General features: G+C 32.4%; 1 pseudogene; it reads right to left on the bottom strand.

Annotated features, from left to right (window-relative positions):
* Nucleotides 1–21,908: 21,908 nt before the first annotated feature.
* Nucleotides 21,909–22,231, bottom strand: LOC110655426 (14 kDa proline-rich protein DC2.15-like; annotated as a pseudogene).
* Between the last annotated feature and the right edge of the window lie 604 nt (nt 22,232–22,835).

The raw sequence follows: 22,835 nt of genomic DNA, 5'->3' as shown, positions 1-22,835 counted from the left end.
GGATATACAATATACTATAATGCTTCCAGAGTTGGGTTGGGGTGTGTCTTAATGCAGCATGATAAAATAGTGGTTTATGCTTCAAGGCAATTAAAGAGGCACGAACAAAACTACTCCACTCATGATCTAAAGATAGCAATTATAATCTTTACATTAAAGATCTAGAGGCACTATCTGTATAGTGAGGTGTCTGAGATATACACCGATCATAAAAGTTTAAAGTACATCTTTCAGCAGAGAGATTTAAACCTAAGACAGAGGATGGATAAAACTTCTAAAAGATTATGACTGCACCATTCAATACCACTCAGGTAAGGCGAATGTGGTGGCAGATGCCTTGAGCAGGAAATCTTCTGGCAGCTTGGCGCAGATATCAGCAAAAAGGAGATTGTTGGATCAGGAGATGCATGAGTTGATGGATCGGGGCCTAATCTTGGATATATCAGATGAGGGTGCACTATTAACAGCTTTTAAAGTAAGGCTAGACCTGCGGGACACTATTAGAGTTGCTCAACACAGAGATCCACAATTAATAGAATTGTAGAAAGGGTGCAGCAAGGAGAAAGAGTGAATTTGGGTTTGATATAGATGGTGCTCTTATGCAAGGCTTCAGGATATGTGTGCCAGATGTGGACAACCTTAAACACAAGATTATGTAGGAGGCATACCATGCACCTTACAATGTCTACCCAGGCTCTACCAAGATGTACCATGATGTGAAAGAAAAGTATTGGTGAAATGGCATGAAGAGAGACATAGCAGATTTTGTATCCAAGTGCTTAACTTGTCAAAAGGTGAAGTTTGAACATTAGAGGCCATTAGGGAAGTTGCAAGAGTTTCCATTCCAGAGTGGAAGTCTAAAATGATTACTATGGACTTCGTGAATGGGTTGCCTCATACCACATAGGGATATGATTCTATTTGGGTGATAGTGTATAGTCTAACTAAGTCGACTCACTTCTTACCAGTACAGACCACTTATTCAGTAGCCCAGTATGCAAGGGTGTATATTCATGAAATAGTCAGATTGCATAGAGTTTCTGCTTCTATAATATCTGACAGAGGGCCCTAGTTTACTTCTTAGTTTTGGAGAAAACTCCAGGAGGCACTTAGAACACAGTTGAACTTTAGTACAACCTTCCACCCTCAGACAGATAGGCAGTCTGAGAGAACAATTCAGACATTAAAAGATATGCTTTGCATGTATGTCATGGATTTTGGAGGTCAATGGAATGATTAGCTACCATTAATGGAGTTTGCTTATAATAACAGCTATCATTTCAGATGTGGAATGACACCATATAAGGCATTATATGGCAGGAAGTGTAGGTCCCCTCAGTGTTGGATAGAAATTGAAAAGGCGAGAGTACATGATTTAGATATGGTGCAGTACACTTCAGAGACAGTTTCTTTGATCTGGAAATGTTTAAAGACAACTTTGAGTAGGGAGAAGAGTTATGTAGATCCAAGCAAGAAAGATGTAGAATTTGCAATGGGTGATTATGTGTTCTTAAAGGTCCTTCCTATTAAAGGGTTTATGAGATTTGAAAAGAAAGGCAAATTGACACCCCGTTACATAAGACCTTTTGAGATCATGGACAGAGTAGAAGAAGTTGCTTATCAGTTGGAGTTGCCACTAAACTTTTCTCATGTCCACCCAATATTCCATATTTTTATACTTAGGAAGCACGTTCCTGATCCTTCTCATGTGCTGCAACCAGAGACAGTTGAGTTAAATGAGAATTTGACCTTTGAGGACCAACCAGTAACCACAGTAGACTATTAGATGAGATAGCTTCGATCAAGGTAGATCCCTATGGTTAAAGTCCTATGGAGGAGTCAATCTATGGAGGAATGCGCTTGGGAGTTAGAGCAGGATATGCACAACAAGTATCCATATTTATTTGATATGTGACTCTGTGTCATTGTTCTGCCTCGTATAAAATTCGAGAATGAATTTTTTGTAAGGGGGAAAAAATGTAACACCCTGAATTTTTAAATAATTATTTTATGTATAGTATATGAGTTTTAACTAGTTGGAGGGCTCATGAGGGGTCAGGTAATGTTGTTGAGATATGAATTTGAGACTTGTAATTTTATAAGTGTGATTTGAGCTACTTTGCAGGTTAGGTAGGTCCTAGGTATAGGAAAAATTCTGTCAAATTTTTGACAAAATCTAGGCTGTCTTTGACTCTTTTAAAGTTTTATTTTAAGTAAATATTGATCAGTTTATAATGTAATTATTTAGGTGAGTCGAGCCAGCTTTCCTCCTCCGTCTAACCACCGCAGTGACTTGAGAAGTACTGTGAGTAGATATGGATTTTACTTATAATCTCAATATTATTATGTATTCAATGCATGTTTATGCATCACTTATAGATATATGTACATAGTTATTAGCTAGGCATGCCTTATATTGCATTTGTATTTGATTACATTGTCGTGGTTGATGCTTTATGGCAATCTGGAGTCGCGTGTGTGAGTTAATGTGCATGTGGTGTGTATATGGATAAGGGTAGGATGGGCAGTCGCGGTTGAAGCTTGATTCACTGGGACTCAATCCTTATTATGGATAAGTCGGGGTAGGCACAGCTCGAGTTGATCTCACTGGCTCCCGCATTTGGTTATTAAGAGAAAGTCCAGCTTTGATTTAATCTCACTGGTAGAGGTTGGAACTAAGAGAGTTGTATAGGGGATCAGCTCCTATATATATATATATATTTGTGAGTATGGATTTGACACACGGTTGTGTGAGTACTCCAGATTGCCTTTGGTGTGATTATGACTTGACTTGTTTGAATTGTGTGAAGATGTTGCATTTCATTCTTAGGGATGCACTAAATTTAGATAGTTATAGAAATTGTATGCAAAATCAATATCTTACTCTATGAGTCGAACGCTCACTCCTGTTCACTCCATTTTTCCAGGTTACAGGAGGGTTATTCTTTTCTTGAGTTTAACTTACTTCCTTCCTTGCAGGTCCATTAGCTACTACATCAATATTTTATGTTGTTAATTTGAACTCTAGAATTTCACATGTGCTAGGATTATCTTATTTGGTTTGGGAATGGTAAAAGATTTGTTATTTTGAAATTGTAAACTTAATATTATGCATGTATGTTGGAAGGAATGGATATTTATGATGGATGAGGGAGCTGAGCTCCCATTAGACTTCATTGATTGATTGAGAATTGTAAAGGTGAGCTGAGCTATCCAAATTTGTATATTTTGTGATTACAGGTCAAGTGAGTTGAGAATTCTCCTTTGGATAGTCCACATTATGATCGGACTCTATCCTGTTGATTTATTGAAATTGAGCTCAAATATAGGCTTTATGGTTGGGTTAGAAAATAGTTAGGCTTACTACGGGCTTTGGAGGCCTTATGCTGACCCAAATCCTAGTGCTGGTCCTGCCCATAATTTTGATTGTGACATTAATAGAGCTAACTTGGTAGTTATTTTTTTATTTTAATATATTTATTTTTTTAACATATACTTAATATTTCATGAATATTAAAAAGAAAATTACACATTATATTACTTAATGCTTTTATATAAAATTTAAAAATACTATTAAAATTTATTAAATATAACTTAATGAATGTTAAAGTTTTATTTTAAATAATAAAAAATTAATTATTTATTTATTTTTATTTATATATTTTTAATGTTATATTTAATTAATTTATATATATTTAATTAATCTTTAATGAATCTTGATTGAACCATTAACCTACTAGTTAAACCACTAACTCATTCACCCAGTTTCTTCATAGGGTCAACCTCCGGACCGGATTTAATAACACTGTTAACCACGATGACCTGCACACCCAAAAAACATGACCGATAGATTCATTCTTACAACTGCAAAAAGGGCATACATTATCATCAGGTGGTAAGATTCGCAGGTGAGATAGCCATTCTTTAGTGTTCAACCTTCCATGGCAGATTAACCAAACCAACACCTCTGTTTTAATTGGGGCTAGACCATTCCAAACATAAGGTAAATTGACACTCCCTTGATAGCAAGCCTTAAGAAGATAGTTGTACATGGATTTAACTGTGAAAACTCCACTAACTATTGATTTCCATATTAGTTTATCTTCCTTGAAGCGGCACAGTTACAATAGCCAATAATTGATTCAGTGATTCTTGTTCCCATGATAATAGGCTTCTTCTCTAATTAAAATTCCAAACCCAATAATTGTTTACCAAATTGCCCATCTCTTTAACAAAAGCATCAGGAGTGGAAGAAAGGGTGAACAACCTCACAAACTCCTACCTTAGAGGTCTATTGGATATCCATCTATCGTGTCAAAATCGAATAGATGCATCATCACCAACTAAAAATTGAAAATTTTCGAGCATTGAGAAATTGGGAATAGGTAAGCGAGCTGAAAGTTGAATATCCCTCCAAATGGAAGAATGAGATGAGCCCGAAGCCAATAAGATACCATTTTCTGATTGAAATCTATACTTGGATTGGAGAATTGATGCCCAAGGGGAGTCAGTATGATTTTGGAGCCTCCAAAGCCACTTAAAAAGGAGTGATTGATTATGTAAGAGCAGATTATGAGGAGGGTTTAACCCATAAGACTGATCAGAGAGAGAGGAACCTCCACCCATCCAAAAAGGCAAGGGAAAGACGTGGACAACAAGAGACTGAAAAAAAAAAAAACGAGAGGCTCTCTTTCTAAAAAGAGAGAAACTTCTTTCTAATACTTGTTTTAGCGTAACGACTTGTCACTTGAGAATAAACGTACCCTAATTAAAATTATTATGATAATACATTACCATACATTGTGACATTCACGTCATTCAAAGGAAAAGATAAGAGAAACTGAACGAATTTTCAGGCTTTTTTTTTTGGTAATGTTATGTACGTAGGAATTCACCCAATTCTTTTTTTTTTTTTTCTCTTTTCACATTAAATAGAATTCTGTCAAATTTAGGATATCAAATACAATATCATATAAATTATAAAATAGGAAGTTAATACTAATAAGAATTTATAAAAGATAATAATAATTTTACGTTTTCCTTCTTAATATTTGTGGATAAAATAAACTTTTTTTGGCGTGTTATATATATATATATATATATATATATATATATATATATATATATATATTGATTTTTAATAATTAATTAAATTTAATTTTTATTATAATTATATTTTACTCCTAATTAAATTAATTTAAAAATTATAAACAAAGAAAAATTATTAAGATTTGTTATGATGACTTAAAACAAGACAGTTAAGAATGCTGGATGCTGCCTTGTCGAGGATGAAGGCATTTTGCGTATTAAACACTTAATTTATCCTAATATATATATAAAGTAGAGTGATATTTTCAAAAAAATGACACGTGACATATTTCTTAAAAAGTTTGACTCGTGTCACTTTTCATAAATGTTCTCTTTTATATTAATTATTATTTAATTTTTTTATTTCGATTTTAATTATTATTATTTATAATATTACCTTAACATTTATAATTTAAATTATTTTTTTTAAATTTTATTTTAAAAATCAAGATATTTTGTAATTAGATATAATATTTAAAAATTATTTATATTATTTTTTTATAAATTCATTTATATATTATATACATAAAGCATAGTGGTGTTCCCAAGAAAATGATACGTGTCACTTTTTTTGAAAAGTTTACCACGTGTCACCTTCCATAAATGTTTTCCTTTATACTAATTATTATTTAATTTTTTTATTTCTATTTTAATTATCATTATTATTTACAATACTATCTCAACATTTATAATTTAAATTATTATTTTTTTTAATTTAATTTTTAAAAATTAATATATTTTGTAATTAAATGTAATATTTAAAAATTATTTATATTATTTTTTATAAATTCATTTATGCAAAAATATATGCTACATATCACTTTTTAGCTCTCATTTATACTAATTATTATTTATTTTTTATTTCTATTTTAATTATTATTATTATTTACATTACTACCTTAATATTTATAATTTAAATTATTATTTTTTTAAATTTAATTTTTAAAAATTCAGATATTTTTTAATTAAATGTAATATTTAAAAACTATTTATATTATTTTTTTTATAAATTCATTTATATATTATATATATAAAGCAGAGTGATATTCTCAATAAAATGACACGTGATACTTTTCTTGAAAAGTTTGTCACGTGTCACATTCCATAAATACTTTCTTTTATATTAATTATTATTTAATTTTTTTTATTTCTATTTTAATTATCATTATTATTTATAATACTACTTTAATATTTATAATTTAAATTATTATTTTTAAAAATTTTAATTTTAAAAATTAATATATTTTGTACTTAAATGTAATATTTAAAAATTATTTATATTATTTTTTTTATAAATTCATTTATGTAAAAATATCATTTGCCACATGTTATCCTTCATCATCATCATCATCATTGATGGCTATTAGTTTAAAAAAATTGACTATTAATTTATGATATCATAATCAAATATTATATAATTTAATTAACCCTAAATTATTTTATATCTTCAATAAATAATTTTGTTATATTATTATATTTTTTATTATGAAATCTTTGTTAAAAAATTTGAGAGGCAAAAGGTAGGGTCTATATAAAAGTTATAAAAATAAAATATAGAGATTTAACTTATTTATAATTAATATGTATTATTTTTTATATTAATAATTTAATATTCTTTTTATTTTACTTTCTTAAGATTAATTAATATTTATTATTATTATCATTATGATCAATTTATAGCCATTTAATTGAAACGGCTAAGTAAATAGAAAATATTTTGCTGTTATAAAAATTGAATTTAAATATTTTTGTTATTATTTTTTAATTAAATAATATTTAATTATAAATTAATTTTTATTTAAATAGTTTTCATTTGTTTGTTTATATATATTATATCCTATGAGACATTTAATACATATTAAGTACTCTCCTCTTATCAAGTATCTTCATTTCACCTAAATGCTCTCAAATCTATTTTTTATTTACACTATTTTTTTTATTATTTTTTTAAAAAATTATTAATTATCATTCTCAAAATTTATTTATTTAAACATATTTAATTAATATTTATTTAATTAGTAATTTTTTTAAAAATTTCTTATTTAATATTTCTTAAACTTTTGAATATTTTATTTCATTATAATTATATATCGAATGTAATTATAACTAACATTTTCATTATTTATATTTTATTATCATTAATTTTCAACAAAATTATTTTTAAATTTTAATTAAATATCTATATTTGTATATATAAATTAGTTACACAACTCATGTACTTTTGTTCTCAAAAAATTCTTCAAGCTTGTGCCCGATAGAGACTTACACGGGTCCCTACAGATTACACGGGTCCAATTATATGACTCGTGTACTTTTGTTCCTCCATTGGCTCTCTGGCTTTCACCTGGCAGAAGGTTACACGGGTCTGTGGCTTTGTTTACACGACCCTTGTAAGGTGTATCAGGAGCTTTTCTCAATCTTTTGGCCTTTCCAAGTTTCCTTCCTGACTCCTATGCCCTGGGGCTTTACCCAAACACCTAAAATGATGCAGAAAATATGGAATTAAGAGCTTGACAATAAAAATTACAAAAACTAATGAAATCAACTACTATGCATGAGATTACTTACCTAAATGCTATGAGATAGTATACAAATGTGCTTAAAAACATCTATACAATTCAAGTGTATCAATGATATTCAATGGTGCAATCATAGTCCTTAAGTAATTCGATCCATCTTCTTTGCCTCAAATTTAATTCTTTCTATGTGAAGAGATATTTTAAGCTCTTATGATCTGTACAAATTTGACAAGTCTCACCATAAAGGTAATGCCTCAATGTCTTCAAAGCAAAAACCACTGCAACTAATTCTAGGTCATGGGTAGGATAATTTAATTCATGTGGTCTAAGTTGCCTAGAAGCATAAGCTATCACCTTCCCATATTGCATCAGAACACAACCTAAACCCTTGCGAGAAGCATCACTATACACAACAAGTCTGCCTACTTCCGAAGGCAGCGTAACACCCCTACATGCATAGTCTTGTGCATTTCACTGTTCGGATGACCGGTGTCAGTCCGGACAGTCAAGAGGCTTAGAACCATATTTAATTTACCTAGAAAAGCCTTAAACAAAAATTAAAAGTGATTACTAGAAGGTAAAATATAAATAAGAAAAACAGAGCATAAAAGGTTAAATGAGCCGGGGGTCACAGCGATGGGTGACTGTACCGGGAAGTGATAGCGAGGTCAATTGTAACTCTAATTTCGTATAGGAAAATGTGACACTGCAGTCCTAAGAATTATTGCGAAGCTAGTGAAAATGAGAAAATCACAGAAAATAGTTGAGAAGTAGGTCAAATAATTAGATCAGGGTTTGAAAGAAATACTGAGTTATTAATAAATCGGATCAGACCGGCAAGGGGCAAATTGGTCAATTCACCCTTAAAGGTGACTCTTGGCCTAACTATCCAATAAAATGTGAGAAATTAAATTTTCTAAATATAGATTTAAATTGAAGAAGTTATGGAAAAAGAAAAGAAAAGAAAAGAAAAGAAAATAAGCATTATGACCTCATCAAGTGACATAAGCATGACCTAAAAAAAAATAATTTCATAATTAATAAATTGTGTATAATTAACACATAAAAGTCAAATAAATAAATTAAAAAAGCCTTTTTTTTTGTGTCCATCTTCTTCTTGCAGTAAGCCTCCCTCTCTTCTCTCCCATTTTATGCAAAACCCACCATTAAAGCTCATGTGAAGCTTTCCTAAACCCAAATTTCATCATAAATCTTTTGGGAAAAATAGCATAAACTTCAAATTGAACCTCAAGAGGAAGATTAGAAGGAGAAGAATTGAAGAAAATTGAGGGAAATTGGAGAAAAAATTCTGCTCAACAAGTAAGTGCTTCTTTCCAATTTACTTTGAATAAATTGCATAGGAATGAATTTGAATAAGTAGAAATTGCATATAAAATCAAGAAATTTCTTATGTATAAAGCTTCATGAAAATTCGGCCAGCTTAGGGAGGGATTGAATTTGATGAAAAATTTTGGAATTAAAGGTGTATGTAGATGTTAGTAGAATACTTTAATTTCATGGATTGTGCAAATTAGACGATTAGGGTTCTTGACCTTAGAGAAAATTTAGGGGTTTTTGAAATTGAAGCAATTTGACCTAATTGAGACTCAAAATGGTCAATTGGGGCTAATTAGAGTGTGTTGGAATGGTGAGAAGTGAAATTGAATTTGGATTGATAAGGGTCCAATTCTGGACAGCCTGACCATAGTCCACTTAGAGGACCAAAACTGCAATTCTGCTACTCTAATTGGTGTGAGGCCAATTGGAGATAAAATTAGACACATAATACCACAAATTTTGTGTAGAAACCCTGCCCTGAAAATGACTTTAAGTTAGTAAAAAATTAGGTAAAACTCGGATTAGGCACACTGCCACTGTATAGAAATGACTAAATGAATAGGTTTTGTTCATATGGCCATAACTTGGTGTAGGAAGGTCCAAATGACCTGAATTTTATACCGATGGAAAGCTGAGACATAGTAATACAACTTTTATGGAGAACACAAACCCAAATTCTGACTATAACCCATCTGAAAAGTGAGCCACAGTTGACACACTAAAACTGCCAGAACAGAATTGGTACCAAAAATTCTGAGTTAAAACCAATCCAACCAGCCACTTTGAAATTAATATAACTTGAGCTAAAAAACTCCAAATGGAGTGATTCAAAAATGGAATTAAAGCTAAGACAATAAGGAACAACTTTGATAAAGGAAAGTTGGCCAAATTCCCACTGTAATCAGACTAATGGAACAATAGAAAACAGTGATCCAAAACTAAAAATTTAAAATTTCTCTTTGGAGGCTTAGAAATTGAAATGGTAACTAATGCCAACAAATTTGACACTCAAAATGTGGTATGTTGGTGTAATTGGAATTCACATACCTATTAAGAATGAAAAAGTCAATAGTTTAACTTAAATAGTGCAATAAATAGTAACCCCAAATTTACCAAATTCAAAGAATTTCATTTTAAGCAAGTTTAGGTGTACATCCAAGTATGCATGAAATTAATCATTGGATTAATTATGAAACCTGATACTGAAACACTGTAAATTGTGTGTTTCAATTGAAAAAGAGACTGAGAAGGAAGATAAGGAAAAGTGAGTCAAGGCCTAAAGGCAACTCATTCCAGGTTTGCGCACAACAAACTTTAATTTATTATTTTCTGATTGAAAACTTATTTAGCTATGCATTGTGAACTAATTGTACTAATTATGGGTTTTGAGAAATGTTGTGTTGCCATTTTATGAATGAAAATTTGAATTAGAAATTGATTTGTGTTTTGCGTGAAATGTTTGAATAACTTGATTTAAATTGGTTTTGGATTCACACTTAGCATGAAAGTATTATTATATTCCTCCTCCGTTTACAGGGTTGAGATCAACTATATTCCTCCCTCTCTGGCTTGCCAGTTGAGGTCGAGATCAGATGAGTACTCATATAGCTAGTTAGCCATCTCCCTCATTGATTTCGATTAGTGGGGTTGAGATTGCTTTATCATGGTATACAACACGGCATTGATCGAAAATTTTGTGTCATGACCTAAGTTGTGTATGGATTGGCAATACTATGCTTTATAAATTATTTGACAAAATGGTATTATGAATGTGATTTGAAATTTGTGAAATGTGATTGTGAAAGGCTTTGAATTACTGTTTATTGATGAATATTTTATTTTTCGCATCTTTAAATTTTTATTGTGCACCACTGAGTAAACAATACTCAGCGATAGCTTTATTTGCTGTGGCAGATAAGGAAAAGAAAAAGCAGCAGAGTGAGCTGCTAAGTTGACAAGGACTCCACTGAAGTTTTTATACTGGTATTATTTTATACCCATGTAATTTAGTTTGATGTAAATATGATATTGTTCATATATATCTATGTAGTAAATGAGCAGTTGTACACTTAAGTCTGCAATAATATATTTTTTTTTTCTTTCTGTAAATTAAGACTTGTGTGTGTAAATTAAATTCAATACAATGTTGATGAGTTTATTAAACTATTTTTAAGAATGTTTGAATTGTGTATTTTGAATTGAGATTTGGTTGAATTGTATTGATTTGAGAATATATTGGCGGTTGGGGTTGAGAAATGAAATTATTTGGAGTGTTTTCACATGTTTTGAAGAACTAGTTTTTCTCAATTATAGACAGAACTCTGCCGAAATGTTTATAAAATTTGCAAAAACTTTAAATTGATTGAAATTTTGATATGTGATTTAACTTAAATTAAAAGTTTTTAATACCTACCAAAATTGCTCACTACCTTAAAAAGGAATGAAAAGTGGTTTAAAATCCCTTGTAGTGTATTTAATGAATTATCGGTAGACGAAGTTCGGTGATTCATTAGGTATACTACGGGATCATGTCATGCCTTACGGAGGGGTAAGGTGTGACAGGCAGAGTAAGAATTGGAGCCAAAGTTAAACATGCCTTAAGCTTCTAAAAACTCTCTTGGCATTCTTCTGTCCATTCAAACTTTGCATTCTTTCTAAGTAGTTTTGTCAATAGTGCTGCAGTGATGGAGAAATCTTGGACAAAATGCCTGTAGTACCCTGCTAATCCCAGGAAACTCCTAACCTCTATAGCATTAGTCGGAGGATCCCATTTGACTACTGCTTCAATCTTCTTAGGATCAATAAATACTTCCTCTGCTGAAATAACATGTCCTAAGAAGATGACTCTATCAAGCCAGAACTCACATTTACTCAACTTGGCATACAATTGCTTGCTTCTTAAAGTTTGTTATACAATATTTAAATGCTCCTCATGTTCTTCCTTACTATGAGAATACACTAGAATATCATCGATAAATACAATAACAAAGTTGTCTAAATAGGGTTTGAACACCCTATTCATGAGGTCCATAAAAGCAACTGGTGTGTTGGTTAACCCGAAAGGCATAACAAGAAACTCATAATGTCTATAACGAGTTCTGAAAGCTGTCTTAGATACATCAGACTCCTTGATCTTTAATTGATGATACCCAGACCGCAAATCAATCTTGGAAAACACCTTAGCACCTTGGAGTTGTCAAAGAGATCATCAATGCGGGGCAAAGGATACTTATTCTGCACTATAACTCGATTTAGCTGCCTATAATCGATATATAACCTTAGAGTGCCATCCTTTTTCTTCACAAATAAAATAGGAGCTCCCCAAGGTGATACACTAGGCCTTAAAAAGCCCTTATCAAACAATTCTTGCAATTTTACTTTTAACTCTCTCAATTTTTCTAGAGTTACCCTATATGGTGCCATTGAGATAGGTGCTGTACCAGGATTCAGATCAATAGAGAATTCAATCTCCATATCAGGAGGTAATCCCGAAAGTTCATCAGGAAACTCACACACAACTGGAATGTCCTCCAACTTAGGCACTTTTAGGCTAGTATCAACCACATGAGCTAGGTACGCTTGACAACCCTTCCTAAGCATCTTCCTGGCAGTCATAGCAGAAATCACAGAGGAAGGAAGAGAACACCTTTCTCCATGAAAGATAAACTTAGGCCCCCTAGGGCAATCAAACATCATTATCTTTTCAAAACAATCTACTGTGGCATGGTGGCAGGATAACCAATCCATGCCTAGGATAACATCAATATCCTGGAGATGTAAAGGAATTAAGTCTGCTAGTAACTTATTATCACCCGATTTATAAACACAACCCTTGTACACATGCTCACATACAATAGAATTCCCAACTGGTGTACCCACAACTAATCCACAATCTAGAGATTTTAATTCTCCATCAGCATACATAGAAAATGATTGAGACACAAAGGAATGAGTGGACCCAGGATCTATAAGAATACATGCATTTCTACCAAATATGGTCAACATACTTGTCACAACTTCTGAAGATGCTCTTGCCTCCTATTGTGTCATAGTAAAGACTCTGGCTTGAGTGCGAGGCTTACCAAGTTGTGTTATGGGTTTAGACTGAGCTGATGAAGTTGCCCCAGTAGTCTTACTTTCACTAGGTCTCGTTTTTGCTATAGGTTTACCCCGTGCTGGTGCTGTACCAATCTGTGGATTCTGAGGTGTCACTGATCCATAACCAGAACCACTATCTTTAGTCACAAGTAAAGGGCAATCCCTCTTAAAGTGTCCTGGAGCACCACACTCAAAGCAACCTTGATTAAACCTCCTATACTCCCTATCATGGTACTTACCACAGGTGGAACACTGAGGAAAAGTTCTCTTCTTTTATTCAAATTCAGAATTGTCTCCTTGTCCCTCTCTCTATCTCTGTGCCCCAAAGGAACTACCTGTAACACCCTCACTGTAGTCATTCTGTACATTCTACTGTTTCGATGATCAGTGTCGGTCCGGATAGTCAGAATGTCTGGAACTATATCTAGACTAGAGTGAGGAGTCATAAATAACTCAAATAATGGTAAAAAAAAAGAAAAATTTTAGAAATAAATTACAATGAAGTTAAATGAGTCGGTGCCCTAGTGATGGGTGACCTTAACGAGAACTTACTGTCTTCATAGCTAGAAGCCCTAAACCTGAGGAAAAATTTGTGAAATAATTTTTGAGACTCTAGAGAAGAGTCATTGAGATTTCGGTGGCATTAGAATGTCAAGAAAATGCTTAGAAAAATTTTTAGATCGGTACAGATAATTTTAGTCTGTTAAGCAAAACGAAGGGCATTTTGGTCATTTCATCTTCAGAGATGATTTTTGTCCAACTTGTCCAGTTCAATAAATAATTATTATGACATAAAATATGAATAAACATTAATGAAAATTAAATTAAAAAGGGGTAGAAAAGAAAAGAAATGGAAATAAAATATAACTCACATTTATGACATAATCATGATGTCATAAATGAATAAATTTAAAACCCTAACCAATGGGAATTAACCAAGTCACTTAAAAGGGATAATTATCACTAATTGAGACTAGAAAAATGACAAAAAATTTCTGTTCTTCTTCTTCATTTTTTCGGCAGCTCTCTCTCACTTCTCTCAACCTCCATTAAAGTCTTCTCTACTTTCTCTCTTCTTAACCCTAGTTTCATACCATAAAATCTCATTCTTCCTCCACAAAAATTTGTTCCTACCACTAGAGCAAGACTTGAGCAGCAATTAGAAGAAGAAAAAGTGAGGTTTAGCAAGCTTAGAAGTGACTCCATTCAAGGTTAGTGTCAATTAATCCTTTAAACTTTGTTTGTGCATCATTGGGAGTATGAATTGAGTGTGAATTTGAAAGAAATTAAACAAAATTTGCATGATTGAGTTCCTTCAATTTTTGGCAGCCTTAGGGTACATTAGGGTTTCAATGATTAAATTGAATTATAGTTGTAAATGGATGCAATTGAACATGAATTTGATGAATTGATCCATTGATTGTATGTGTTTGAAGAATTGAAATTGATGGAGTTAGAGTTTGGGGCACAAATTTGGGATTTTGCTCATGTATTGGTGAAAGGAAGTTCTAATAGTCAATTAGTGACTATTTGGCTATGTGTAATTAGGAAGTGAAGTGATTTGTGTCATGGAAATTGAAGTTAAGTATGCTGCCTAGTGTGCCCTGTAGGACTGGGTGTGAGTCCAGTAGATTTGGGCAGCTATAACTGAAGTTGTGTAGGTTCAATTGGTGCAAGGCAAATTGGACATGAAATTAGATATATAATGGCACAATTTTGATGGAGGAACCCTGCCCAGAAAACCACAATAGACTGACCTAAAAATTGACCAAATCGGGGTAACACACATTCTGCCTGGGCAAAATGACTAAATGAACAGTGTTCATTCATTTGGTCATAACTCAGTGTAGAAAGGTCCAATTGACCTAAAATTTATATCAATGAAAAGCTTAGACAATTTACAACAACTTTCATGTAGAATACAAACTCTAATTCTATACTTAACCAAATGAAATTGTTAGCTAAAATTGAACTATCAAATTTGGCAGAATGGGATTCTGCCCAGAAATTCTGGGCAGATACCAATCCGGCCAGCCTTGTTCAAATTGGCATATCTTGAGTTAGAAAACTACAAATGGAGTGATTCAAAAAGGGAATTAAAGAAGACACATAAAGAAACAACTTTCATGAAGAGAATTTTATCAAATTCCTACTGTACAAATGACCAATGGAATAGTAAACTTAGTGCTTGAAATCTGAAAATTTTAAAATAACCAACACTAAGCTTTATAATGGTATTGGCAACTAATGCCAATAATTTTAGAATGCAAAATGTGGTATGTTAGTGATATTAGAATCAATATACCTATTGTCTATGAAAAAGTCAACATTTTAGTTGACTAATGAAATGAATAGTAACAATTAAATGTCAATTTCAAAGAATTGCATAATTAAAAGTGTAAAATGCCCTAGTAGGCCTAGTGTGATTGGTTTGAATAGGTTGTCATGCCAATAGGGTTCTGTTAGCAGTACTGCTTATGGCATCATGCCATTCTGTGATTCATAGCTTAAATGGCCATTCTGTGATTTTATGGCTTTTAACCATTCTGACACTATTGTGATACTTGGCCTTGTGCCTGATATTTATTATAGCTTATTAGCTATTCTGTTGCACAACTAGAGACACTTTGTGACCGATGGTGTGACGGCCCAAGGTACTTGGTACCTAGTGCTAGTTTACTCGTTATCTAGTCCAATCAACTGGTATAGGTTTCTTGGGCAACCAAAAATAAATATTGATAAATTTTAATCAATAATTGATATAAAAAGTACCAAATAAATAATACTATAAATAATTTCCAGAAACTTGTCCGTATGAGAAATCAAAATATACACTGCATGTTTAATTTTTTTTTAGCTCTTTTTATTTTATTATTGGAACCACTAAGCAGTATTGCTTAGCGCGTTGCTTTTACCACACGTAGGTACTGGAGATACAGAGCGTGATCCCAGTAGACCCCAGTCCGGGTGAAGATCAGATCTGCGAGTGTCCTGTATCACCTCACAGCTACAGTGCATTGGTAAGACACTAGATTATATTTTTGTATTTTGAAATTTTTGTAAACTGTGTAATTAATCTTTTATTTTATCATGTATAGTTGCAACTTATGTAATGTAATTTTATATTAATATAATTATCTGTAAATTTGTGTTCATAAATAAAATTTGAGTATTTGCTTATAATTTGAGTGTAAACATGATGTGAATTGAATGATTGAAATTGTTGAGAAATGGATGAGAATGTGTTGAGAAATGATGATTATTTGGAGTTGTGGGTTTGGAAAATTATTGGGAGTGCCTTTTTACAGGTTCAGAAGATTTTCTTTTTCCAATTTACAGCCGACACTCTACTGGATTTTTGACAAAATTTGCGAAAATTTAAATTAATCAAATTTTCTTTTTAAATGACTTATATATGTGAATTTTACATAAAAGGCGTTTTAATTAATAAAATCAGGAATGGTAATAAAATAAGATAATGGAAGTGCTTCAGCACACTGTGTGCTTTGTTTTACTCGGCTATACTGTAGATGGGTAAGGGGTGTCACACTACCCACTGACTGTGCCACTGAACCTTAACTAGCTTGAAATCGAGCAGGTTGTTATCCTGTACTCATATAAGAACCCCTGCCACTACAACCATAATCAGTTCTAAACTGAGATGAACTACCCTCTCTTTTAGCTGGTCTCTCCCTGAACCCTTGTGAAGAACTTTTCCCATGCTTCCTACTCATTCTCTACTCATATTCTTTCTCTTCTTGTCTCACTTTTTCAACGTTCAAAGATGCTGCCACTAATCCACGAAAATTACTACCTCTGAACCAAGTCATGGAAGATCTAATGCCCACATGTAAACGTTGCCTGAACCTATCACATTTAGCTTCTTCAGAAAGCAACATGTCTGAAACAAAACCATAAAGATCCTCAAACCGATCAACATACTCCCTTATTGAGAGACTACCCTGAAATAACCTAAAGAAAGCATCTTGCTTTCCTTTTCTATAACTTTCTGTCAGATACTCTTGGTGAAACTCAATCATAAACTTGTCCCAAGTCAAATCAGCTCCAATTTTGTGACGTATACCATCAAACCAACTATTTTCCTTACCCTATAAGAAACCATGTATATTATCCATTCTATCTGCATTTTTCAATTTCATCAAATCAAATACTTTTGTAACTCTTTTCAACCTTTTATCTGCAACATTAACATTAGAAGAACCCTCAAAGTCATAAGCCCCCAACATCTAGCACGATCCACTACCTCCCATGGATCTTTCGGCTTAGCTGTGACAGCTGCTGTAACTACCTGTGCCACAAATGCACCAAGATCTGTATTCAACTGAAAAGAAATAGCTAGTGCTTCAGGTGGAATAGGAGGTGCATCTGTAGGTGCAATAGGTGGTGCACCTGCAGGTGGAACAGGCAGTGCAACTGTAGCTACAAGTGGAACAGGCGGTGGTGGTGCAGCTGGATATGCCCCTGATACTACATTGTGAGAAACAGTAACATCATGTTCATCTCCACCCTCAGGTAACTCCTGGTCTGCCACCTCTTCTGGAGGTGGAGGTGCCATTATAGGATCCCTATGAGGTCAGCCAACATCAGCTAATCGAACTCTACGAACACTACGACCACGGTTGGCACCACAGCCTCTACCACCTACTACTTTCGGCTGCATTGTCCTATAAATAAGATAAGAAATGGAACATCAAGAGATAATCAACAATACTGACACTAGAAAGGTCTACAGAATCTATAAACCAAGCTTTGATACCAATAAATGTCACACCTGCCTTCCACCCTATAGAGGTAAATGTGATAAGGAAAAACTGATAGAGTTTCCCCTAAAATATATTTAATTGGACATATGAAACCTGTTGAAAACACGAAAGAATATGTAAATATATACATATACACATAAAGTGGCTCCATGCCAAATAGATATATCATCTTCATAGACACATGATTTTTCTTTCCCTCCCTGGGAAGAAAAATATATATATACAAACACAGACTTTTGGTACGTAGCAGCCTAAACACAGATAATATAAATAGTAATCCAAAATGATCAAAAGTTTCAAAAGGAATATATTGGCCCGACCTCCACTAGACTCTGTAGCTGGTGAAGTGGAAGAAAGGATAATGCTAACAAATGAGGACTGCTAATAGAAGGATCACCCAAAAAGAATATGAAATATTAAAATATAAGCGGTGAATACAACTACTCAATGAGCAGATAAATAAATAACAAAGGGAGAATAGACAAGGTTTTGATACTTTATAGTACCAGGTACTATACTAACATATGTCAGCTGAATAAATATCATTTGCTGTAATTCACATAACTAAGATAAAATAAAATTTCATGCTGTAAAAAAATTTTACATAAATAACTTTACTAATAATCATAAAATCAGTAATTCTCATATACTCATAATATGCTTCCTATAAATAATGCTGGCATCTCATGTACATATAATAAATTCTAACAACCTGAGAGCAATGCTGGCATCCTGGGCTCTATGATGACACTACTAACAGCCCATGAGCAATAAATATGCTGGTCATACACATGTGTAGAGCTACTCCAAAGGGCGACCACCTGATATATGCCTCAAAGGCTATATGTATATCAAGCGATATCCCAAAGATAGTCTAAGCTGAGCTGAAATTATATCACTCATCATTGAGGTGCTATCTATTCGGTGCACATATTGAGTGTATTCAGTCATTTATTCAGCTGTGCTTCTAAATCTCATTCCATTTAATAAATAAGTACATAATTACCATTATCCATTCCCATTTTTGCATAAAGAAAATAACATACATAAATATACATTGAATAAAAATTATTAGTGTTAAATATTTATCCACTCACCTATACTGAAGACTAATGAAGCCTAGACCGCTGAAGCACCCCTAGTATCTACAATAGGAGTTGGGTCATCTCCTAAAAGTGAAGAGAAAAGTAATACATTAAGAAAAGGAATTTAAATCCTAAAGATGAAAAAGGTGAGGGTGAAATACATGATTTATTTATCTAAAATTCAAAAAAAATTTGGCAGCAATTCGGTATAAATCGGACGTCTTCCAAAATCCCAAGAACTCAACCAATTCTTCACGAGCCACAATACATTCACCAATAATTTAAAATGCCCCTCCAAAGCTCATATAATACATCCATAATTAATTCCACCCTTTTCTCTCATAATTTTTTTTCACCCCTCCATAATAATATTTTTCTCCTTCTTAATACTTCATACTAAATTTTCTTTCAACAATAACTTTAGAATTCTTGCTCACACAAATATAATCAATATTCATTAATAACTCCAAAATCAATAAATTCTATATTATAATTTCTTCACTCTCAACCAAATATTTAGGACTTAAAGAACCTAAATTTAATTCTCATAATTGAAAACTAATTCTTGATATTCACCTCTTAAAAATACCTAATATATATGTATATATATTATAGCTATGAATTTCCTAGAAATTAATCCATAGAAACCCTTACTTCAATATTAACTTTACCACAAATCTTTATCCTAAACTTGCCTCCCTCAATTTCTTTTTCCAAAGAAATCACAATTAAAAAATGAAGGAACTTAATTTAAGCTTAATATTTCACAAGAAAAAGAGGAAGAAGAACTTACCTATTAAAACTTAATTTGTGCTATTGTGGGAAGAAATGAGTTTTAGCTAAGGTTTTATGGATTTATGGGTGTAATTGAGTGATTTGGATATAAAAAAAAGGATGAGAAAGAAGTTTGGGTTGAGGATGGAGGGATCAAAGTGAAATTTGGCTATGTAGTGTGTGAATTTCTCCTCCCCTGTTCTGCTACCCGACTGCCCCTGTTCTATTCTTTTTTTTTTTCACACATATATGTATATAAATTCAAATTCTAGAGTTATGTCTTTATGGGCCCTCTAATTTAGTTTCATGGGTTGGGCTACTTGGCTGGGCCTTACACTGGAGCCTTACCGGAGTCACAACTCCAAATCGCTTCCCTAATCTGGTCAATTGAAAAAGGTTCTTTGAGTAGCTTAATTAGCTTCCTCATCACTAATTAAGCATAGAAAATTAAGATCACAGCCCAACATGTAACCATATGCTCTTGTTCGAAACGAAACTGAAAGCGTTCAAAAATAATATGCCTAATGTCATGTTTAGAGGAAAAAGTATGCCCATTATCAGAGAGTTGCATAATTGTATTTTTTGACTAGCGATTGGAACATTGAATGTGCAAGAACTTCGTATTTCGGTCACCAAGTTTGCACCATGTCATTCTTGACTTCTGTTTCCAAACATTTTCACTTCGTGATGCCCAAAGTCGTGTCTCATATGCTAATTGCTGAACAAGTCTAACCTCATGAGGGGATAAGGATCGAGACTCAACATCTTAAAGAGTACAATATTAGTTAGGGTCTATTTAGTTTAACTGTTGAATACAACTGATAGCTGTTAGCTGATAGCTATTACTGTTAGCTGATAGCTGATAACTGATAGCTGATGATAGCTGTTTTATATTAAGTGTTTGGTAAAATTATATTTAGCTGTTGCTGTTAATATATGAATGACTAATAAGGATATATATCATATAATTTATTTTATTATTTAAATAAATATAAAATTATAAATTTATTATATTATATTATTTATTTAATTATTAAATTAAATATATAATTATTAAATTAATATATTATATTATTTAAATAAATATATAATTATTAATCTTTTATATTATATCATTTATTTTATTATTGAAATAAGAAAATAATTATTTTTTAAAATAATTAAATAATTTTAAAAATATAGATAAAATAATAAAATTATTATTATTGTTAATAGAAAATTTTATAATTAATTTTAAGTTTTTGGATATAAATAAATATTTTATATTTTATGTTATTAATAAAAAATATTTTAACGAAGTACGTTAATTAAAATGTTAAATTTACAATAAAAAAATAAAAATATTAATAATATTAATTTTCAAGTTAAATAAAAAAGAATAATATGATCAAAATAAAAAAAAAAATAAAACTAAATAAGCTATCAGCTGATGAGAAACAGCTCTAAAAACAGAGCTGATACAAACTGCAGCTGATGAGTATCATATTAGCTGTCCATCAGCTATCAGCTCTATTTTAAGCTTACCAAACACTACAATTTATCTGTTTTGGTGTCTATCAGCTACACCCAACAGGTAAACCAAACACCCCCTTAATAAGTTTATTAATTGCTATATTAAATCATATTTAGATTCGTATATTTATTCTACATAAATCTCAATATAATTATTTAATTTAATGATTGTTAAGTTTGCTCTCATATGAGTTCAAACACATATTAGATGCACTCAAAATGAATTTTAAAATGTATATTAAATAAGGTATATTAATAAACTAATAAATATACTATCATTTCAAAAGAGAGAATTTGAGACTTATTAAAAAGGAAGTGAATTTATATTAATGGATGAAGGGAGTAGTAAGAAACATTCATAAGATACATACAGAGTCGACGAGAGAAAATGCTCGTTCCTTATAACCAATATTTGATCGAAAATCATTTCGTAATTATTAATATTAGTGAAAGAGCGAGGATTATAAACACCACTGGAATTCAACACTAGTATTTAACAATTCGGGCGATTCACAGAAGCAACACATATGATTGCTTATCAAAAAAGGAATACAGATGATGAGGAAGAAGCCAAAAAGCGTTCTCCATGCATCCGTACAAAGAGTAACACAAAGAAGTTATTGGTCTTGTACTAGTTTTCATATCAAATTCCCAAATTAAGAAACATTCCAAATTAAAGCTGAAACACACGTAGCGCGAGAAGAAACGACTTATGGATTAGTGAATCCTTCTGGAACCTTCTTGCCACAATCGTTGAGCACCAAGCTCAAGTCGAGTGGAATACTGAGGTTAATGCCCAATACATTAGCTCTGATGACAGTGCAAAGGCAAAGAGCAGCTTCAAGATCAACAAGATTACTGATGAGGCTGCAGCAAGGTGCATCTGGTGGGATCTTAATTAGCCCCAACACATTGGCACACACTTTGAACTTTAGGGCATCGACGGGGCAAGTCGCAGTACTCACCATGCTGAAGAAGAGAAGGTTGAGAGATAGAGCAATAAGGCAATGGAGGCTACAGCTCTTGAAGCCATATCTCGAAGAAGTTTGGCCCAAAATTCTTGGATGGTTTTTGAGATATAACCTTTGTTATGCTGTAAGAGTGAAGAGAAACGGAGTGGCTCAAGGGTTTTTATAGAGGAAGCGAGATTAGACAATGGCACTGCTTGCTTGAATTATGGAAATGAGGTACGTGGGCCATGTGAGCACGTCGCAATGCTAGGCTATATTGTTGGAGCTCGTCCATTACCGGCATTGCTAGAATATGTTGAACGTTAGACTACGTGGGCATGTTGTATACATTATCATGAATAGCGCGCCTTAAATTTTCATTGGCATATATGTTAGGAAGCATTAATCCTCAATTAAACAAGATCAACTTTAATTAAGTATGAAATGGTGATAATTAAAATTTTATTGTTTAGCAAATTATCTCAAACAGTTTGAAGAATTTTCTGACCACCAGGCCGAGTTGTAGCAAACTACCAGCCGTCCAGATTTTCGACCTCTAATGGTATCCACACAGACATGATTGTGAGGAAGTTCTCCAAGACACTCTTAGAGAATATTGGGAGTTTTGAGTGCTAGCTCTTTTTATTTCTTCTCTTACTCTTAAGAATGGAAGACAAGCTTCCCTAT

The sequence above is a fragment of the Hevea brasiliensis genome, chromosome 9 (assembly GCF_030052815.1).
Source record: "Hevea brasiliensis isolate MT/VB/25A 57/8 chromosome 9, ASM3005281v1, whole genome shotgun sequence".
NCBI classification, from domain to species: domain Eukaryota; kingdom Viridiplantae; phylum Streptophyta; class Magnoliopsida; order Malpighiales; family Euphorbiaceae; genus Hevea; species Hevea brasiliensis.
The sequence above is the reverse complement of the archived record's forward strand: the minus strand, read 5'-3'. Positions and strand labels throughout refer to the sequence as shown.